The sequence below is a fragment of the Triticum aestivum genome, chromosome 5D, assembly GCF_018294505.1.
Source record: "Triticum aestivum cultivar Chinese Spring chromosome 5D, IWGSC CS RefSeq v2.1, whole genome shotgun sequence".
Lineage (NCBI taxonomy): Eukaryota > Viridiplantae > Streptophyta > Magnoliopsida > Poales > Poaceae > Triticum > Triticum aestivum.
The window spans coordinates 46,309,462-46,315,461 of record NC_057808.1 but is presented as its reverse complement, the minus strand read 5'-3'; positions in this window follow the sequence as shown (position 1 = coordinate 46,315,461).

Sequence of the window (6,000 nt, the reverse complement as noted above, 5' to 3'; positions counted from 1 at the left end):
GTTCCCATGGGCAGCGGGGACGAAGAACGATTTTCGGTCGCTAGCCTATATAAGAAAAAGTAATTGGGCCAAAAAAAGCCCAGATTGGAGCACACACGTAGCAGGCTTTTCTTGTTGTTGCTGCAAATATCATGTAGAGGATGTTTTTTCTTTGACATGATGACCACTAGGCGCCGGCGCGCCGGCCGAACCGTTTCGGCCGGTTGCACGCTAGCCATCGGATCGGCCCATCCTGAGGCATTGGATCCTTATCCACCCAAGTCATCTTCTTCTCTCACGGCCGCACACGCTCTCCGGTGGCCGTCCGCGTCGCCTGTCCCCATCCTCGCCGGCCGTCCTCTTTGTTGGTCCGCGCCCTCGCCGGCCATCCTCGTCCCCGGTTCCCACCCTTGTCGACCGTCCTCCTCGCCGCCACTCGCCTTTCCCACTGGTTGGTTCCAGCAGGGCGCCGTCGCAGCATCCAGTCGTCATCCTCGTAGAAACGTCCGCCATTTGTAGAACGCTTGATGCCTCCATCCTTGCAGCAACTCGTCATTGCCGTCCGTCGCAGCACCACCATGCCGTCTGCCGTAGCTCCCGGCGTCGCTGCTCATACATCGTTAGCAGACGGCGCCGGTTTTTGAAGATTCACGGTGGAAGCTTTTTCTACACCGGTTGAAGCTTTTTGTTGTATGGTTGAAGCTTTTTCCGATTCCGAGTGAATCTTTTCTTCACAAGCGTTGAAGCTTTTCTTCACATGGGTTGAAGCTTAATTTTCTCGACGCTGATTGAAGCTTTTCTGCATATTTGAAGCTTTTCCTCTATGCTGGATGTAGCTTTTTTCTATGCCGGTTGAACCTTTTTCTGTGTTGGTTGTAGCAATCGTGGCGCCATCCCCCGTCGTCGCCCCAGCACACCACTCCGCTGATGTAGCAAAAAATTCCATAGTTCCAGCTTCTAGTTTGCTGGTTGCAGCAAAGGAGATTGCCGGTTGTAGCTCCTCCTGCTACAGGTTCCAGCAACGACGCCGGCAGCTTGTAGCACCCACGGTGGCCGGTTCCAACATTTTGTGACGGCAGGTTGTAGCAGCCATAGGGGCCGGTTCCAGCACCGGTGTTTGACGATTCCAGCATCGACGGGGCGGGAAGGTAGCACTAATGGTGGGCGTTCCGGCACCTCCATGGCCAAATGTACCTTCTGCAGGAGGCGCTCCCAGCAAAACCTCCCCAATGACGCCGTCGCAGCTCGTCCATGGCACAAAAAATCCCCTTCCTAGATGGCTCGAATCCGGCCATGGCCTGCGCCCATCAGATGAATCCGTCCATGGAGCTTGCAGCAGCAAGGCAGCGCCGCATGGTGATCTATTTTGGGCGGTCCTCGTCGTGGTTTGCTGCGGGGAGGAGGAAGAAGCATGGCGCGATCGCATAAAAGAGAACGGAGATGGGATGCAGATAGTGGAGAAAGAAGTGGGGCCCTGGTGCGTGGCGGGCGTGCGTGCGACCGGCGGAACGTTTTAGCCGACGCACCGACCACAAACGTTTCCCTTCCAGAAATTACTAAAAAAAAGACTATTCATATCTCTTTTTTTTTGCGGTGAAAAAAAGACTATTAATTTCAGAAAGTAGAAAACGTGAGGGGACAAATCGAGCACAAAATTGACATGATACATAACAAGAAAATGCCACATGGCTACATGAAAAACTTCATCATGGCTAAAAAGCAAAGAAAAGTCGTGTTTTTTTCTTCTAACACGCATGGAATATCTTTGAAAACGGGCCTAATATTTGTGGGACTGTATTTTTCTGTGTGCATGATTTTGCTGGCAAAACCAGGTAGTGGACCAAGGCAAATCCATATTTTTCTGTTATGCTTTTTATGCATTGGCAAATTCACTTTTTAAAAAAGGGTTATGTTCATTCAAAAAAAGGATTGCAAAATTACAAAAAGGCCATTGTTCTTTGATAAATAGGTGGAAAATTTGTATTTTTCCACGGGAGCATGACAAAAATGGGAAAGTTGTTTTCTCAAAAAATATGGTACCATTTAAATAAATTAATATTTTTTCATGTGCACATGACAGATTTATAAACTACATGGTCTAAATAATAAAAGTACCATGGTCTAATTAATAGATTTGTCGTGGTCTACGAGAGTTTCCTGTGGGTCCGGGTAAAACTAAATCTTCCATGCTATGAAAATAAAGTTGGCATGTCTTTGAAAATAAAAATTGCCATGGTCTAGGAAATAAATTTAACATGGTCCGGTAAGAAATTAAGATGCCATGCTATGAAAATAAAGTTGCCATGTATTTGAAAAATAAAATTTCCATGGTCTAGGAAATAACTTTAACATGGTCCAGTAAGAAACTAAGATGCCATGGCTGCCATGTATTTGAAAGTAAAATTGTCATGCTCTAGCAATGAGAAATTGGCACGGTATATGAAAAGAAAAAAAATCTCTAATTCAAGGGAAAATGTAGAAAAAATTATGTCATGGCAAATCTAGAATTTTTGTTTCCCTCATGGAAAATTTCAGATTCTTTTTAATTTTTTATTTCTAAAAAAAGCATGTCAAATAAATATTCTAACAACATTTCTGATAATGCTCACATGGTGATTTTCAAGAATTGTCTTGGCAAAACTCATGTTCGGAAATTTCCATGGAATAAATAAGATGAAAATTAATACAAAATTATGAACTAAATTGCCATGATATATGCATATTAAAATTGTCATGTTTGTTATAAAATTTGCCATCTATGCAAAATGACACAAGTTATGAAAAAAAATTGCCATGTCAGATGCACATTAAAATTTGGCATGGTATTTTAATTTGAATTGCCATCTTTTGTGTAAGAAATTTGCCATGAATGTAAAATAACACAAAAAATGGCCAAAGTTGCCACGGCAGGTGCAAATTAAAATTATCCATGGGATTTTTATTAAAAAATTGTCATGCTATGTATAAGAAATTTGCCATGTATGTAAAATAATTTTGTTCATCTCAAAATGGAAAAATTAAATGTTCCGCTGGTGATGTCGATGGCAGAAATTGCCATGGCAAACACATATTAAATTTGATATGTTATTTAAATAAAATTCCTAGTTTGTAGAAAATAAATTTGCAGTGTGAGTAAGAAAAATTAGTCATGTTCCATGTCAAATCGTAAAGGTGATATGTCATGGTTGTATACTTTGTTTCATGTACATTTGCCATGTGCGTATAAATCATTTCTTCAATTTAGGACCTCCCTTGAAGTTGTACTTGATGTGTACTAGTGGTTGGGACGTCACTGTGTGGTATCGTTTGAGGTGTCTCTGTGTGCACTTAACATGTCTCCTTACATTCAGCTGCCTTGTTTGGTCCTTAGTCTCACTCATGTACATCAATATGCACTTACCGAAAAAGGCCCCCCTGCTTTGTATACAAAGCAACCAACCGAGACAGCCAACGATAGGTGCTGGAACGGAAGCAGCACAGTCACGCTCAAAAGAAAAGAAAGAGAAAATACAAGAGAAACAAATGCCGACAACGGCGGATTGAAAAAAAACGAAGAAGCCTCGTGGCCGCTGCATCCACCGGAGATCGCCCACCAAGCTCCGAGCCTCCGAAGCACCGGTACCAATCAACACCTCCAAGAAGGGACGCGACGATGACGACGCTGCTGCCAAGGGTTTCCCCCGGTACGCGGTGAGGAGAGAGAAAGGGTAGCCCCGACGCCCTCCAGGAAGGTTCGGCGGCACCCTCATGCGCCACCGCGTCGGTGTCGGCCAAGCCAACAGAGATTTCTCCCGATCCCAACCTTCACCTCAGGCACTCCGGAGCTCACCACCAAACTGACCACCACCCTGCGCCAACCCGCCCAGGAAGCTTCCCACGCTGGCTCACCACGACACCGTGAAGCATGGCCTGCACAATGAAGAAGAGGAGTCGGGACAAGGGCAACAGCACCGTCGGCACGCGGGAGGGCCCCACCTCCACCGTCGAAGACGGTAGCTGACCGGACGCAATAGCAGGAACAAACCAGGCCCGTGGCCGCACAGGCCCGGCTGGGATTGTGACGCCCGGATAATTAAGCTACAGTAATTCCCTGCTAATGATGCCACGTCATCATGATTACTGTTGTTAAACTCGCGTTGGTTCGAATCCGGTCCAAATTCAAATTTAAATTAGAGTCAAAATTTAAAGTTTTCAAAATGTAAAACTAAAGTGTTCAGACTTTGACAAATAATTCATAGTAAACACTAGTGGAGAAATCATCTTTTTACAAATTGTTTAAGTGCCTTAAAATAAAAGAAAACAGAAATGTTTTTTAAAAAGAAAACAAAAATAAGAAAAAGGCCAACCCCCTGGCCAACCGGGCCAACTGGCCACCCACGCGGCCCACCCCCGCTACCCCCTGGCCTATTAGGCCACACCCAGAACCCTAGCGTCACCCACTCCCCACGCACTCCCCCCACTCCCCCGATCCCCTTCTGGATCAGGGCTCGACCGCGGTCAACCGCGCCCGTCTCTCCTTCTCCTCCCGTCCATGCGCCGCCCCGGCCCCTCCGCCCCCGATCTGGAACGAGGGCTCAACCCCGCGGCGCCCCGACGACCGCCCCCGCCGCCCGTGGACTTCGCTGGCGCTGCCTTCCCACCGGACTGCCCCGTCACCACCTCACCCTCGCCGGCCGACGCTTCCTGACGCCGCGCCCGTCGCTCGTCACCGCGCCGTCGTCGTCCCGTCGTCGACCATTGCCACCCCGAGCCCCCCTCGAGCTCGCTGTCACCTCCCTACGACTCCGATGTGAGCCACGTCCGCCCCCCTTTTTCCCCATCGTTTCCATCGTCGATTTGCGCCGTCCAGCTCGCGCCCGAAGCTCGCGACGACCTCGTGCTCACCGTGCCCGCGTCCTGACCGCGCGCCCGCATCGGCTGCCGCTCGCCGAGTCCGCCTCCGCCCCAGTCCTCGCGGCTCCGGCTGGCCGCGCCATGGCCGCCGGCGCACGCCCTCCTGGGCGTCCGAGTGCTCCCCGCCCTGGTGGCCTCGAGCACGCACGCCCGCACCCGAGCGGCCCGCTCCTGCAGCCCCGATAGCCCGCTCCAGTGGCCAGATGGGCCACTGCCAGCGGGGCCCCACGCCCCTGTTTAGTTAAAAAAAATGAAATGATTAAAAATAATAATAATAATAATAATAATAATAATAAATTAATTAATAAAAATTAATAAATAAATAAATAAAGAAAACAATAATAAAACAAATAATAAAAATAAATTTAATTAATTAATTAACTAAGTTAATTAATCATGTTTAAATTAACCTAATTAGTTAATTAATTTAACTAAACAGTAGTTAATTAGCTAACAGCCCCTGACAGGTGGGACCCACCTGTCAGGTTGACCAGGTCAACGGTCAACGTTGACTGCTGACGTCAGCATGACATCATGCTGATGTCATAAATCCAAATTTCGAATTAAATTAAATAATTAATTAAATTCCAGAAATTATTAAAATCTTTAGAAAATCATATCTTTTAATTCGTAACCCGGATGGAAATACTTTGCACATGAAAGTTGCTCAGAACGACGAGACGAATCCGGATACGCAGTCCGTTCGTCCACCACACCTCCCTAACCTATCGAACTCGCAATTTTCCCCCTCCGGTCCGTCTGTCCGAAACGCGAAACAGCGGGAATACTTTCCCGGATGTTCCCCCCTTCGCCGGTACCACCTACTGTCGCGTTAGGACACACCTAGCACCGCTCATTGTCATGTCACGCATCGTCATGCTTATGTTTGCATTGTATTTACTGTTTCTTCCCCCCTCTTCTCTCCGGTAGACTACGAGACCGACACTGCTGCTGCCCAGTTCGACTACGGAGTTGACGACCCCTCCTACTTGCCAGAGCAACTAGGCAAGCCCCCCCCCTTGATCACCAGATATCGCCTATTCTTCTCTATACTGCTTGCATTAGAGTAGTGTAGCATGTTACTGCTTTCCGATATCCTATCCTGATGCATAGCCTATCCTTGCTACT